The 17,098-nt window shown below is 44.0% G+C and overlaps 1 protein-coding gene across 2 annotated transcripts in view; it reads left to right on the top strand.

Annotated features, from left to right (window-relative positions):
* Nucleotides 1-894: 894 nt before the first annotated feature.
* ACAN (aggrecan) overlaps nucleotides 895-17,098 on the top strand; it is a 52,826-nt gene continuing 36,622 nt past the window's right edge. For both annotated transcript variants that reach the window (XM_078380977.1, XM_020781677.3), the window contains exon 1: nucleotides 895-1,424. The gene's annotated coding sequence lies outside the window, so the exon portion shown is untranslated. The remainder of the gene's footprint in view (nucleotides 1,425-17,098) is intronic.

Raw genomic sequence — 17,098 nt, forward strand, 5'->3', positions numbered from 1 at the left:
TGAGTAGAACCAGCCTGTGGGGCCAGCTGCACAGTCTCAGGGAAAAGATCGGAAAACTGCTTCTGAATAATATTCTCCAGCTGGGAAACCTTGCCAAAGGGTTGGCATCAGTCAGAATTAACTTGACGGCACAGGGTGAGGATGGTGATTAATTACTTTTAAATGTATATTCATACCTATCCATTAGGATATGCAAAGATGCATCCTCTGAGCATCTTTTGTTTCTGTGGAGGAGAGGAGAGTCCCCTTCTTCTTTGTAGGGAATGCGCCAAGAGCCACCCCTCTGTGCAATGCAGGCGGTCCTCTCAGGTCCCTCGCTGTCTCATCTGCTGGTACAACCCGGAGTCCGGTCACCTCCGGATTTCTCCAAACTTCCTATTGTCCTCCTCACACTTTCTGGGTGATCCCTTATCTCCGATGCTCCCGATATTTATTCAGACAGCTCTTCGCCAGCCTGCAGCATTATTGACTGCATTGCAGGCAACCTCCTTCTCTCTCTCTCTCTCTCTCTCTCTCTCAGTTTCATCCAGCTTTTCCCCTCAGTTTTAATTAGATGTGTCTGGACTTCAAAACAAAACAAACAAAAACAAACAAGCAATCCAAGCCACCGTTCAGTTTTCAACCTCATTCTCTGCACCATCCTTTTCTTTCATCAACGTGTTGAGCACAGATGGATGAATTTCTCTCCCGATAGGGTGTGTGTGTGTATATATATATATATATATATGGGTGTGTAAAACTCCTTTTTAAAAAAAACACACACACAACAAAACTCTTATTTAGGAGTTTTAGTCTGTCTTTTTTTTTCCACCCCCCACCCCCAAGAGTTCTGGCATCTCTTTGCTCGCTCCAGCCCTCCTATTTCTACCTCCCACTTTACTCCCCCCACCCCATGTCTTATTTTTCCTGGATTCCTGCCTGCTTTTGACTCAAACTTTCATAGGACGGTCGAATGTCCTGAGTAATCTGCCAGCTATAGCAAGAGGTACCTAAAGAAGGACAAGAGGAACTCAAAAGTCTTTTTCCTCCACTGAGCCGGTAGCAGCCCAACGTGGACTGTTGCTTAAAACTCTCTCCCTTTTTCTCTCTCTCTCTCCCTTTGGGTTTGCGTTCCTTCCCAAATCAACCCTGCTGCTGCTGCTACTCTTGCTGAGCCGTACCTGATCTACCCATACCAAGAATTTTGATTTCTTCTTGGGGCGGGTGGGGGGCGTCAGCCAAAGAAAGAGGCATCAACACCCACACGACAAAGGCAGGAAATCTCCATCTGGGCTGGAGGCTGTGAAGGAGAACTACAGAGAATCCAGAAGTTGCAACCTCTCCTAAAACACAAACACACACACACAAACACACAAACATACAAGAATTGTACTGCTCTCCTAGGTGTATGGGACTTAACTTCTTGAAGCACTGAATTGTTAAAGGTAAGGTGATTCTTTTTTTTCCATGGCTTCGATGTGCTTTTTAAGAAAAGTTCTCATTCATTAATGGCATAATGGCTTTTTCATGGGGTTCAAAGCAAATAGACTTCTTGAATGCTTGATGCTTGGAAGGCTGTGAGATTTCTTCTTAATATCCCAGTGGGTTCCTGGATATAGAATTTTGTTTCGGTGTGTTGTTGACTGCAGGATGCTAAGTTAAGTGATTAATACACTCCTACTTTGAGCCCCCAAATGAAGAGCGTGATTGCTGAAACAGGGTTTCGATTTTAATCCCATTTTCCTCCAGCTGCTCACTCTCACAAGTACTCCGTTTTTGCAACAGGAGAAAGTTGTCTGGTGTCAGGTAAATCAAAACAGGCTGCCGATCGCTGCCACGTGCATGCGGAGACTTTCCCTCAAACTGTTTTCGTTGACACTTCTGGGGAAGCAAGAACTGGTACAGTCAGGAGAAATAATGATTTTTTAAAAATGGCTTTCTGAGTTTAATGAAATCAGGGCTTGTATACATGTCATAAATGAGGTTGGGTTTATAGCTTGCACTTCTTACTCAAGCATGTTAGCTAAAGACAGGTGATCTTTAGAAGGGCAACAAGGATGATCGGGGGACTGGAAACTGAGCCCTATGAGGAAAGATGGAAAGAACTGGATAAAAGAAGACTGAAGGGAGATTTGATATCACTTTTCAAATGCCTGAAAGCCTGTCATACAGAGGAGGGTCAGGATCTGTTCCCATTCATCCCAGAGTGCAAGGCACGTCATAATGGGCTCAAGCTACAGGAAGTCAGATTTTGGCTGAATATCAGGAAAAGCTTCTTAACTGTTAGAGCAGTATGACAATGGAACCCAGGACCTCAGGAGGTGGTGAACACTCCAGCAGTGTAAGCATTCAAGAGAAAGCTGGACAACCAACTGTCAGAATTGCTTTGACTTGGATTCCTGCCTTAAGCAGGGGGTTGGACACGATGGCCTTATAGGACCCTTCCAACTCTATTGTTCTATGATTCTGTTATCCCAGTGGTAAATTGATTTTGGAAGGTGCTATTCTCTAGCAAAGGTTGATTCTGTTATCATTTTCCCCCCTTGTAAAGTTATGATAATTGATTGGTTGATGGATGTCACACCCTCAGACTTTAGCATGTTGCACAATGATCAGGGAAGTCCTAAAAAGGTCTCAGCCCCCAAGATCCATACATTTGGACTGGGGAGCAAAGAGAGAAGAAGAATCTCGGTAAATCCAGTAAGTGATTTCAAGCGAATTCAAGCATTTGTTTGAATTGGGGGAATGCCAAGTTTGCATCTGTTGAGTGTGTCGTCTTCTCAATGAGCAACCCAAGAAAGCTATATCAGAACCACCAAGTTTGTTTCTACGATTCTGTCTCGAAATCGAGGGCTGCCCATTTGTTCCAACAGCGTTCCATGAGAGTGATGCATCAGAGCTTGGAAAAGTTACTTTTGGGGCTGGTGCTCCCAACAGTCAGGCTGGGTGGAGCTTTCTGGGAATCACGTTAAAATAGTAATAATTAACAATAATAGCAGCAACAACAACAATGGCATGTCAAAAATGATGCTCTGAGATGAAATGAAGTAGTTATACGTCCAAATACAGAAGCAGAAATGTACCCCAGTGGCCACTGCCACTGTTGCTAGGAGTTATAGGAGCATGCATGAGCTTTTCTTGAGCCTTCATCACTTGGCAGGGTATGTCAGGGTTGGGAGATGACCAGAAGATGCAGGGCCACCCAAAGATAGTGGGTGTCCGAGTAGGAATTGGATGCCTTAACCTCCGTCCAGCTACAAAACTTCCAACATCTCTTCTGCCACATTGGGCGTCTTGGCCAACAGCGACTCATAAAGACAAGCCATTGATAACCAAATGGCAACACTCTAGATTCCCTAATGCTTTTCCAAATCGTTCTCTTAAAAAAAAAAAACCAATTGTGGAGCTCAGAGGGGTGAGCCCAGATTTTAAAGGACAGGACAGGCGGTGAGTCCCCAGGAATATTGCAAGGCTTCTTAGGATGATGTCACCTCTCTCTTTCATGTTTAGTTTCGGGGATCACACCCATAATAAGATGGTCAGTGAGCTCAAAACAGATACAAGGGCTGAAAGAAGGCAGATGTGGGCAAACCTTGTCCCTCTGCTTAAAAATCAAAAGCTGGAGGGGGCACAGACTAGGGCGCCCAGCCACATTTGTGGCGGTGAAAAGTTGCTGCATGAAATTGTTATAAAGTCTACAATGTGACTTGGCATGCTCTTAAAACCCAGCCACTCTGCTTAGAATCTCTAAAGACCTGCCTTCCATTTGAATGAATGCACAGAAAGCGCTTTTTCCTCCTGCCCTGGGCTGTGGTTTAATTTTGAAGGGAAAGTGTCATTTCTTCATAGAGACGAAGGACTTTTTCCACCCCTTCATTTCTTCCTGAACATTTGCGTTCCCAACCAAATGCCAAAACCCCAGGCTTTCAAACCATACCCAGCTAGAAAAAAAATGTATTCCCAAAGAAAGAAATTTGTCTTTAAAGGAAAACAGAGAGGGAATCCAGATGAATCTTGCCCTGTAGCTTTAGCAGAATTATGTATGTGTGTATGTATTTTAGTTACACTTCTTGGTGGGTGAGATCCGGAAAGCATGAAATCCGCTTTTTGAAATAGTGAAAGGAGACTGGCTACTGAAAGATCAGTCCCAGACACATCACAAATATGTTAAAGGTGAGGGTATGTACCCAGAATTATAGGCTGGGAAGTGGGGGGAAAATCTAAGTGTAATTCCTGATTACAATAGGCCTGTAGGATCATAGAATCACAAAATCATTGAGTTGGAAGGGGCCGATAAGGCCAACAAGTCCAACGCCCTGCTCAAGGCAGGAATCCAAATGAAAGCAGATTTGACAGAGGGTTTTCTAATTTTCTCTTGAATGGCTTCCAGCGTTGGAGCGCTCATCACCCTCCTGAGGTCGTGGTTTCCATTGTTGTACCGCTCTAACAGTTAAGACTTTTTTTTCTTGATCTTCAGCCTAAATCTGGCTTCCTATAGCTTGAGCCCATTTTTATGTCTCCTGCACTCTGGGAAGATTGAGGACAGATCCTGCCCCTCCTCTGTAGGACTACCTTTCAAGTATTGAAATGAGACTTCTTAAATCAAGACGTGTAAATCCTATTGACTCAGTGGGGCCGCTCATTTTGGCTTAAACCCATAACATGTTTTGAAAAGGGTTATAGGATTTAGCCCATAGTTTGGTTTTTAAAAAACAGCAGGAGCGATGGTTGGAGCCACTGATGGTTCCTGTAGATCCTTCTCACTATTTGTTGCGAGTGTTAACTGATAAAGGAGTCAAGGTCTAAATGAAGTCGTCTACTAGGCTAACGCTGATGGGTCCCATAAGTTGCTACACCCTTTGTGCTTAATAGGTAGAAACTCATTTTTGGTGTATCTCAGTGGAGGCCAGGCCACCCATTTTTTGGTAGGGACAGGTTCTACCTTATCTGTAGCACCCGCAAGAAATCTGTTGGAAATCAGAGGCATTGATGCCCATGTGCAGCCCTAGCAGTCTGTGTGATCCCTGTTTGCCATTGCATGAGATAGGCGCTTATGGGACTGCCTCCCTGGCCAAGTTCCAGGAAGGTCTAACGGGCTGTGCAACAGACGTTCATGGCAGCAAATGAAATGCAGAGAAGTGTATCCATCTTTTCTTCAGGTCCTCGAAACCTGAAGCATGGCTACTGATGAAGTGTTGTATGGTAACCATTTGACTGCATCGTAGGAAGTCTTGTATTTATGCCACGACTGAAGTAAAAGCAATGCCCTAAAACCCTCTGGTGGTAACCCCAGTCTCTTGCGAGAAGGTGCACAAGTTTTTAGAACCTGCAAGCTCTTTTCTTGATTCCTTTTAAAACAGAACTCACTTCTTAACTCCATAGTAGTAGGCGTAGTATTAGCTCCTTAGGTCTTGCGTTCCTTGGTTATGTTATTTTATGAAAAGATGTCAAAAGCGAGGCCCTCCAGATGTTCAAGTGCAATTCCCAGCATTTTTGGTCACTGGCTGATGGGAATTGTAGTTCAACAGCATCTGGTGGTCTGCCTTCTGCCCACCTTTCTCCATCCGGAGATATCTGTGCCAGTTTTGCTAAGACAGGCAGGCACCGAATCACACAATTTTGGCGGACACTCCCCGAGCCTGGTCATGAGCTGTCCCTAAAAGCAAGAGATGATTTGTGGCACAGAATTGTCATATCTTCCTTACAGTGCTGAGCGCCAGCTACAGACCTTCACCTTGTGACTAGCTGGTCTTAAGTTTTTTCACAAGGAGAGAGACATGTTGCCAATATACTTTCCACTTTATTTTGTCTGGATGGTGGAGAAGCACATAATGCTGGCTGGTTTCCAAGTTCCTGGGGCATCCAGTGTACCAACCACCCAATAGGTGCTTGGTCTACACAACAGGGTTCTGTTCTGATTCAGGTAATATCAGGTGCTAATCTCTGTGTGTGGTTTGCATGGTGTGGTATCTACTGAAATCCATCTTCCACTGAGAGATGGGAAATGCATGACAACTCCAAGGATCGCACAGCCAGAAACATCTCCAACTCCACCGAAGTGACCGCCCAACCATCTTAGCTTCTGCCCTGGACGTCCCTTGTTTTTATTGGCTCAATCTTGATTTTATCCTCAGCCCACCTCTACTCGGCCTCTTTTCTCAGAACCTAATTTGTCAGACGGTTGGCTTAGCTTCACCCTTTCAGGACTCACCCTTTGGCTTCATCCAGTGGTCTCCTGTTTTTTGGCCTTGGTCACTCCAGCCCTCATGAGAAGGGCCAGTTTCACTCTTCATGTTGGGATTGAAGCCCTTTGCTACTCCAGCAAATTCAATACTTGGGCCCTGCTGTTTGAGGCAATCTGGGAGTTGTAATCCCAACAGACAACTTGTCTCAGCCCTGCCCATATCCCCCTCACAGTTCTGCTGATGACTCATCACCCCTCCTTCTCCTATTGCTTCGCCTATCTGTTCACCTTCTCCAAGTAGGCAAGAGAGCCAGGATTTTTCTTTTTCTCTCTATCCAGGGATAGCTGGTGAATCCAAGCTTGCTGGAGTGGGGAATCAGCTCTGGTTTTAACTCTGAACTTAAAAGAGCTATCCGTGGTGGTAACCTATTCAAGAGATAGATTTCAGCACCATGGATACCTCCTTCAAAGTTCAAACTTAAAACCCAGAATGAATTCATAACCCCTGTGACATTAAAGTCATCAGCCTGCTCTCTCTTTCTCTTTCTCTCTCTCCCCCACTTCTGAAGTAGTGTTGCTTGAAATGCAAAGATGAGCCAGACTGATAACAGGTGAGGAGAGATTTAGGCAGTAGAAACAAATATGCAAAAGGAGAAATGGCTGGAAGTCCACATTTACCCATGATCAAGGTTTTCAGAGTATCCCTGTCTTGATTATTTTAAAGTGACCCATTACTTTGAGTAATTAGTTACTTTTTAAAAATAACTTGAAATCTTTTCATTCCCCACCTTCAGCCACCATTGAACCACATTATATTTGAATTTCACGACCTAGCAGGCCAACACATGATACAGTTACAGTGCAAAAAGAGTTATGTTCCCTCTCCTTATAAATACAATCTGAATGTAATTTAGTGATGCTTTCCTTCTTAACAGAATTAAGAGCAAGTCATGCTTTCTTTGACTCAGTTTCCAAAGTTTGATTTCCAAACTTTATCCGCCCTCCTCCCTTGCTCTTTCTCCTGCCTTGTGATCTCCCAACCTTGGGCATCAGATTCTACATTCCGGGGAAACTCAAACAAAGGCAGGGAAATGATTTGCATTTATCCCAGCCTCTATTATTTGCCCACTTCACATGGACCATACCATTCAGGTTTCCTTGGTGCCATGTTTCTTGTTTGAAAAAAATATATATTGGCACAACCTTGTCTGTATTACTTGAGGGAGAGGCCCATTGGTATGCATCCACGGTTCATCGTTTGAGTCTCTCCCTCTCATTTCAGAAATCAAACACAGGCACTTCCATCCGTTAGAAATAAGGCACACACAAACACACACACATACACACTCCTTGTGCTCCATGTTGTCCCCATTCCTGTTGGCTCATTGCCTTGTCGCAGGAAGGCAGGGGACCTTCCGGCCTTCGCCAGAGGCCGCCTCTCCGAACCCCTCGGATGCTCGACGCCTGGGTGCCAAACAAGCGGGTCACTATGTGTGCCGTTCACAGCCAAAGGCTCAGCCGTGGCAACAAAAGCTGTCTTCATCGCACGGCCTCGACCACAGAGGGTGCCAGCTCTCGGCAGTGGCTCAACAGCTTTTGGAACATTCCAGGGTCTTTAAAGAGAAGCAAGAAGATGGAGAGAGAGAGAGAAGGTGGAGTGAGAAGGAAGGAGAGAGAGTTGTTATATATTAAATTAAGTTGAGCACCATGCAACAACGGAAACCTTACAGTTTGCTTTTTAAAAACTCACTGCCTCCTTGTGAGAGGGCAGAACAGATCGGCCTGTGTGTGTAACCAGAGGCTCTCCGGCCTCCATCCATCTCTGTGTACAAGGGGCGTGAGTGACAACCCTCGGCCTCCACCTCTCAATAGAGGTACAGTCTAAAAGGTATAGAAGGGTTTTTGTTGGGCTCTGGAATAGGTGGGCCTTTTCATTTTATAATGGGAACCATCCAGCTTTCATCCAGAGAGAGAGAGAGCATGGTTTGTAATGTGTATGTGTGTGTGTGTGTGTATGTGTATGCATGCGTCTGTACATGTATACACAGCATGGATGCCCCCTTGATTTCTTACTTTTCGCCCTAACATAAAGGTCCGTTTCCTCTTTTGTTTCAGATTGTGTGTGTGTGTGTGTGTGTGTGTGTGTGTGTGTGAAGGGATTACTTGAGGTTGGGAAAGGAAGAGGGGCCACATATAGGGAATCCAGAACTTGTCTGGGGTCGAAAATATACAATAGATGTGATTAAGTAGCATCGCTGCCCCGACTGGTGAAAGACACCTTGTTTGACATCACATATACTTTTCTGCACCTCCATATGATGTGTCTAGCGTGTTCTTTTCTGTGATTGGCCATGTTGAAGGTAAACACATGCTTATTTTGCAAGTCTGATCACTGCCATGCCAAAAAGCTGATGAAGTCTAGTTGACACAAGCACACGCCCCCGGTGGCTCTAATCAGAGCCTTAAAAAAAAATCACATACTAGATTTCACATGCTAGCCGTAAGGTGGTTACTTTCATGTGTGACAGGAAACGCAGGTCTCCACTTTGATGAATAATGCTTCGAAAGTAAGATTACAGGGCACCTTCTCGTTAAAGCAAACATGATGATTTTAATGTTAGTTGAACCAGAAAGCCTGATGCCTGTCAAGGAAGGTGGGGAAAATTATATTTCACGGAGCTGTTGGTACCGAGCTGTCTATTGTACGAGCCGTGCTTATACCCGGATCTTGGGAACGCACAGGGAGAGGTTACGGAGTCCTGGAACCATATTCCGGAAGAATAGTCATTAAAATCTAGCAACCTTCATTGCAAGAACATTGGCGTTCTTCTGGCAGCTTAGGAACAGGATCGTAGTGGGTTGAACCAGCATAATGTGTGGGCCCAAGGAAGCGTGAATTTGTCAAGTATGCCTTTTAAGGCTTGACGCATTTCAAGATGCGGGGCAGAGGGAAGGTTGTCTTAAACTAGGACTGTGGTGGGGAAAGTGTCTGAGAGATGAGAGAAGCAAAGAGGTGTGGAATTTCGGGGACACAGAAGGCCTTACAGAGAACGCTGAGGGGCAGGACTGTTCTTTTTTAAAAAAAAAATACCCAGCAAAACTAGTGCCAGCCTCAGGGAAAGCAAACAGAGAGTCATTTGTGAAACAGAAAAAGAAAAAAACTTTGCCTGCACCTCCGCAGACAAGATGTTTGTGTGACAGGAAATTCACGAGAACGTTACATTGGCTTTTAACTTGAGGTGTGGCCATTTCTGTCCATTTGCTGGTGTGCGGGCTTGTTCAAATGTAAATGTGACTCATTCTGCTTTTTGCTTGGTGGGGGGGGGGAATAGGCCAACTGGAAAATAATATTCTCTTTAAAAAATGAAATGAGGAGGTTGCTAGCCTCATCAGCAGGCTAAGCCGGTCTACCCATGTTCTTGAGATGAAGTTGACGGGACGGCCACCATCTTGTCATCTGAAGAGACAAAGTCTGAGGGTATTCTGTCGTTTGGTTCCCACAGAATTACCATTGGCTCTACCTGTATTTTCAAACACACAGCAGAGTGTTTAGCTTCTTCCAACCATGGAAGAAAAAACTAAGGTCATGGCCACTGGTCCCATCACCTCCTGGCAAATAGAAGGGGAAGATATGGAGGCAGTGACAGATTTTACCTTCTTGGGCTCCATGATCACTGCAAATGGTGATAGCAGCCATGAAATTAAAAGACATCTGCTTCTTGGGAGGAAAGCGACGACAAACCTAGACAGCAGAGACATCACTTTGCCGACAAAGGTCCACATAGTCAAAGGGTCAGACATGACTTAACGACTGAACAACAACAACCATGGAAGGAGATGTACATGGACAGAATCCTGAGAATTTTAGGGCCGTGGTTCCCAACCTTGGGTAACCGAGGTTTTCGTACCTCATAGCCAGCTAAGGATTTGGGGACTTGCTACATCTGGAGGGCCACATTTGCTCAACCCTGGTTTATAGTCTTTGCACAAATTTCTTAGTTTGCGACTTGTGTCAAAGAAAAAAAGACAATGGTCAGGATCCTGTCAGGGAAACATGGAATGTAAAGCCAGTCACATAAGCTCTTTCCTTCCCGCAGAGGGCTGTCCTTCCCACTCCCTGTCACAACTGGTTGTCAAATCAGGCCCACAACCAGTCATCACACATCCTTGAGGACCGCCTGCTGGTGAGAAGAAACCACTAAACCCTTGAAAACAGTTTTTCAAAACCAGATGTTGGCTGATGAGTTTATGATCAGAGTACCTACATAGCCTGTCAGTAGGAGAGGTGTGCATAAGTGGTGTCCAACCTTGGTCCTCCAGATGTTCTTAGACTACAGCTCCCAGAAGCCTTCACCACCACCACTGCTGGCCAGGATTTCTGGGTGTTGAAGTCCAAGAACATCTGGAGGGCCAAGGTTGGACACCACGACCAGTTTAGACATCTTCATTACAGATTTGATGAGTAAATCTGCCTATGATTATTGAAAAGGTTTACATGCAGGATTTTATGAATTTTATTCTACACTTATTAATGGCATTATTGTCAAAGCACCACAGAATCATGAATTTGGAAGGCCACCATGTCCAACCCTCTGCTCAAGGCAGGAATCTAAGTCAAAGCAGATCTGCCAGGTCAGTGGTCCCCAACCTTGAGCCTCCAGAAGTTCTTGGACTACAACTCCCAGAAGCCTTCACCACCACCTCTGCTGGCCAGGATTTCTGGGGATTGAAGTCCAAGAACATCTGGAGGCCCAAGGTTGAGGACCATTGTGCCAGGTGGTGGTCTAAATTTTTCTTGAATGCTTCCAGTGATGGTATTGATTTTAATTCCAATGCTCACATGTCAAGGTTCATTCTGTTTGGGGTGTTCGCTTTAAAGAAATAAGTTGTTGATTACCGCTTTGGGCTTCTCCAACGGAAAAAAGGCAGGTCGTAAAAGTTAAAGTGATGTTAATTAAGATCAGATCGTTAGTCAACTGAGTGAAGTGTCTTTAAAGCAATCAAATCTTCGGCAAACCCACAGTGCAAGTCTTCCCTTAATAAATGGGCTTCCTTGTATCTGACCCAGAACAAATAGTTGTAAATGAGCTCATTTTTGCTTTCGTTGTTTTTTTTCTCTCTTTCCTGTGGTAAAGCAATTTGGCTCTGGGTCTGTAGATAATAGGGGTGGAAATTAGGGAGGTGTCTTTTTCTGCGGAGATCTGTCCCAAAAAGCAAGGAACAGAGGAAAAAACAGAGGAAAAAAGGCATCATTAAAAGAGAGAAAGAGAGAGAAGATACAAGATGGACAGATTTGCATAGCACTAAAAGATCTCCACTTTTGGCAGAGACTACAACTCCCAGGAATCCTGGCTAGCACACTCGTGGTGAAGGCTTCTGGGAGTTTGAGTCCAGGCACATCTGGGAGCCCAAGGTTGGGAAACACTGGGGATATAGGAACAAACAAGCATCAAGGCCAGTTCCAGTTTCCGGGAACACTTAGGAAATGTTCTCTCTGCCTTCACAGACTTCCCTCTTCTGGAAGGCTTTGCAGGACAGCTCTGTGGTTTGAGACAGAGGTTGCGAGTTCGATTCCCCACTGTGCTTCCTTTGCTATGAAATGATTTGAAATTCTTTTAAGCCCATCCGGCTTATTGTGATTCCTCGCTGTGACTGTTTGTTAACCATTCTCCACATCATTTTTGGTCTCTCTGTTGGGAATAAGACCAGGCGTGAATGAAACAAACAAGGAAATAAATCATAAATCGGAGTCAAGCTAGACAATCCATGAAACCCTGTTTTTAGGTGCTCCCCAAGATCATAGCACCTGATTTTTTTTCCATTTTGTATTTAGAGTACAGTACTGGGTTTTGTTGCTGCCATTGGAAGGCAAACATGGGCTTAATTCACCTATCAGATCGCTGGAGTGTATCTCTGAGGAGATCCCATTTTGGGAGGGGAAAGGGTTAATTGCAAGGAGTGACCCTTCTTTTTAATGTCTAATTTGACCCTCAGTGGTCTGGTCCTTTGGAATCGATCCATTAGGGCTCCCCCAGAATACACCATGGTGGCTGGGGATTCTGGAAAATGTAGTGCAAGAAATTAAGCTTCTAAGCTCTTTTTGGGAGCGATATAAATACCTCAGTAGCAAGTCCTGCTGGAGGAGGCTTAGAAGCTTGAAAACCACCCTCAACCCCATCCTCCTCCAGTCTCTCAACATTTCTCTTTCATAGAAAATACAAATATACCTCTTTGTCCTTCGCTTTTACCACCACATGCCCACTGAAACCAAGTATAGACTCTTGGGGCTCTCCATTAAGTTCTTCTTCCTTCCTCAGCCTCAACCACTAGCTGGGGGATGAGCAAGACAATTCCCCTTTACGCACACAACCAGCTTCTGTATGCCCTGAATTTTTGTGGGCATGTGATAGAAATCCCGACCTGAAAATGGATTCGTTTGGGTTGATATAATAATAACAACAAGCCTGCCCAGTGTTTACATGATGTCTGGAATTAATGCAGAGAAAATGCCCGGGTGTCAAGGCTGGCAAAGCGTGATGGGGAGGAAAGTGGGAACCATTCAAAGATAGGTTGAGGAGATGAGAACGTATCTTTCCCATCGCTATGCAATAAGGCACCCTTGCCTGGACATGTTGCCCTACAATTCCAGATGTTTTAAGACCACCGTTCCCATCAGCCCCTAAGCAGCATGGTCACCAGTCAGGGGAAATGGGGATTAGAATCCAAACACCTGGAAAGTTGACTCAGTGGAAAAGGAACCATTTCTCATCTGCCATGGACCACTTACATGTCCGGGCCATTAGGATGTATCAGAACAGTTGTGTAATGAGTCACAACCAGTGTGAGGATTCCCTTGGAAACATTTTGAGCTAAGAAACCAGCTTTGGGGGTGGGGAGGATTGGGGGCTTAACAGATGATATACCACTATTTGTTTAATCATCTTAATGAGTCACACTTTATTAAGGCATAACGGACATGAAATTCCATGAGGACGTGGAACTCCGTAGCTAGCAAGGAGCGTGGGTTGTTTCACAGTCTTTTTGATTTTTTGATTTACTGAACCATAAATCACATAATTCTCCATTCTGGGAATTCTGCCTGATTTACACACTCCTTATAGACGCCAAAATGTGGCTCGCTTAGCAGACAAGGCCTCAGCTGAAAGATGGCCCGGCTAGGTTAAGGTATGCCTAGCTTCCTGTGCAGAGAGAAAACTCCTGGGGAGCACTGGGGCAGAAAGACAAAACTTGAGTGAAGCTAATACATATTTTAATACAAGATTAAGTGAGGGTTCACTGTCAGATAATGTATTGAAATGTATGTTATTTTCCTTTTAATAGTTTTAAGTCTGTATTTTGTCCAGAGTAGATTTGTTTGAATCTAGATGGGCAGGGTAAAAGCCAAATAAATAAATAAATTACAATATCTGATAATTCAAAATTAAATTCTCACTGATCGAGTTGCTGGGATAGTTCAGTAGGTTGGGTGTAACCAAAGGTTGGGAGTTCGATTCCCCGCTGTGCCTCCACAATGGGGGCTGGACTTGATGATCCCAAAGGTCCCTTCCGGCTCTGCAGTTCTCTTTGGGACTGAGAAAGCCCCAGCTTCAACTCCACTAGTACCAGTTATGGAAAATTTCCCGCTTCGCAAACCTGAGAAAGGTTTCGGTCTGAGACCTTAAATAGCCTCAAGCAAGAAAGACAGCCTTGATTTAATTCCATAAAAGGCTGTTTTGTCCCCCTTACAAGAGAGGGAAGAGATGTTATTTCAACACTACTAGATTAACTGGTTTATGAGCTGTGTGTTGTGGTGCAGTGGCTCTGCAATAAACTGAAGGTCCTGGATGAGGTTTTAAGGTAAAGGTAAAGGTTCCCCTTGACAATTGTCCAGTCGTGTCCGACTCTAGGGTGCGGTGCTCATCCCTGTTTCCAAGCTGTAGAGCCAGCATTTGTCCACAGACACTTTCCATGGTCACATGGCCAGCGCGACTAGACACAGAATACTGTTACCTTCCCACCATGGTGTTACCTATTTATCTACTCATGCTTTTGAATGGCTAGGTTGGCAGGAGCTGGGACAAGCGATGGGAGCTCAAATGATACAAACGTATGAACTATCAGAGGATGTCCCTTGTATTTCTGTAGCTGCACCCCAAATTCAACCTAATTTTGTACACAAAAACGGGTAGAGGGCAACTTTGACAGATGCCTCACTATTTAAATCAGGAATGGGCCATGCTCTGCCCTCCAGATGTTAGTGGGCCATAACTTCCAGCTCTCTTCATCGTTTGCTCTGTTCTTGGACGTTCTACTCTAGAAACATCTGGAAGGCAACAGTTTGGCCACCCCGATTTAAACAGCAGCGGGTGATTTGTTAAAACACCACTTAACGACTCAGACGAATGTTTCAAGACATTCTAGATTGTGCCGGAAAAACCCATTAAGATTGCAATGTGAAAGCCCAGAAGTGCTAATTGCTTTAACGGTCTAATCAAACAACAGTTTCAACGGCTAAGAAAGGTCCTCCAGTTGAGATAAAGCACTAGTGAGCTGGCTCAATAAGTTTCTGATCCTCACTTATCAGGGAATACGTCCCACTAAAGTCCATGGGGCTATTTCTGAGTAGACATAAATAATAATAATCTTAGAACTGCAGAGCTGGAAGGGACCCTGTGGATCATCAAGTCCAGCCCCTCTTAAGGGGTCACAGTCAGGATTTGAACTCCCAACCTCTGGCTCCACAGTCAGGAACCTAAACCACTGAGCTATCCAGCTGTTCATGTATGTGTCTGGATCATAAGATCTTGTGCTACATACGGCAAAGTGAAACAATGCTTCTTGATTACTGTCCCTTGCCCACATGAGAGTAAGAGTGTGGCCAACCTAGGGACTTCTCTAGATGAGACGTTGATTCCGTATTCAGAAGTATTGTGCCCTGTCTGGTTTAGTTAACATAACCTTGCCTCAATCCCCCTTTGGCAAATTCGTGTGCTTTTGTTCGTGACTGGTCATTTGGAAGCCCGAAGCAGCTTCTTTTGCATTTTTGGTGTCTCAGCCATGTGGCACTGAAAGATTTGCGTGTTTGGAGGGATAATGTCATGGGAAAATGAAATGTGCATTTGCCTTGACGTGTGGTTTGAACCTGAATGTAGGAATTTAAGGATGGAAACTCCTGCTGCCGGTGGTGATGGCGACAACGATATTATCCTTTAAACTCTGGGGGGGATCTGTTTTGAACTGGTGTGTGGTGGGGATGTCTTGACTGTTCACTCCCAAGCCCCAGGTCTAATCCAGATCAAGCATATGACAAGAAAAGAAACAGTTGCCATCATGAAACTCACACACCACTGGGGAACCTCGGCCTGTGGCTGCTTTCAGCAGATACAGTTTGCATGCCATGCTCGCTCATCTAGAATCCCCTCTTCCGCACATGGTCAACCTTTGTAGAAAACCTAGTCTTTCTTTCTTTCTTTCTTTCTTTCTTTCTTTCTTTCTTTCTTTCTTTCTTTCTTTCTTTCTTTATTTATTTATTTATTTATTTATTTATTTATTTTTTATTTTTTATTTTTTTATTTCTTTCTTTATTTATTTATTTATTTTATATCCCGCCTATCTAATCAATTAGAGACTTGGGCACAGGACCAAATTGCAGTAATGCAGTGTTTATTGTTGTTGTGCTTCTGTATCATCAAGTCACCTCCTAGGATGATCTTATGAATCAGGGGCTCTCCAAAATGTTCTGTCTTCAAGTGCCCTGCTCATCTCTTGCAAACTCAAAAGTCGTGGCTTCCTTCAGGGAGTCAGTCCATGTTATATTTGGTCTTCCTCTTTTCCTGCTGCCTTTCCCCGCCTGATTGTCCTTTCCAGAGAATCCTGTCTTCTCACGAGCCAGACCTTCCTTCTACACAGTCAAAGGTACCAACTGGGCGATATTAAAATTACAAGACTTTTAGCATTCTTTGCATCTTGTGCCTCTAGCTGCCTTTCGCAGCTATGCCATATTATGGGCTATGCAAAGCATTCCTCTTCTTGATCCCCTGGCTTTCTCAGTGAAGAGGACTTTGCTCCAGGGTTACAGCTTTTCGATGCACAACCTCATACATCCCCCTGACATGTTAAAGTGGTCCAGTCTGGGAAAACCTTTGCCACTTGCTCTTCCTATATAAATATAACTCTTTGCAAGAGAAAAAGCAGCTCTACTCGTGTGGTAAGCACCAGGAGGATATATTTTCCCTTACCGTGTCCAAAAGGGGAATCTGTTCCAAGCAAAATGTCTAGGTCTGAGGAGTTTCCACTGTGGTTGTTGAATCACCTTTTGGCATGGCAAAAGATGGCCACAGCTACCAGTCTTCAGCTGAAAAGCCTGCAGGACCTCTCAGTGGGTTGGACGCACAGATTGGGGGGGGGAGATTTGTATATTTACCAATTTAATGCATGCTTATCCGGTTTTGCACTTTCAGACAAAGCAAAGCTCGGTTTGAAATCTGACCATCTCCAAATTTGTCAGTGGAATTTTAGAATGAAAAAGACTATGGTAGGAAAAAGTGTGCACCCAAATACAGTACATACAGTATATTAAAGAAAATAATATTCAGAACATGTTCTATATCGGGAGATCTTGCATTTGGGGGTGAAAAAATGTAGGATTTTAATAATAATAATAATAATAATAATAATAATAATAATAATAATAATAATAATAATAATAATAATAATAATAATAATAATAATAATAATAATAATACAGTGTGAACCAATGCACAACTATAAAACACAGTATTGACATTCATTTCTCTCCCCCTCCCCCCAAATTTTGCAAATGAGTTATTTTAATTTTAAAAGAGTGTCTAGGGGAAAATGCAAACAAAACCACATAAATCAGTGGAAAACAGATTTTTTTAAAAGGATTACATTGAACAGTTGATCAATACAAGG

Source organism: Pogona vitticeps, chromosome 12, assembly GCF_051106095.1.
Source record: "Pogona vitticeps strain Pit_001003342236 chromosome 12, PviZW2.1, whole genome shotgun sequence".
In the NCBI taxonomy this organism is placed as follows: domain Eukaryota; kingdom Metazoa; phylum Chordata; class Lepidosauria; order Squamata; family Agamidae; genus Pogona; species Pogona vitticeps.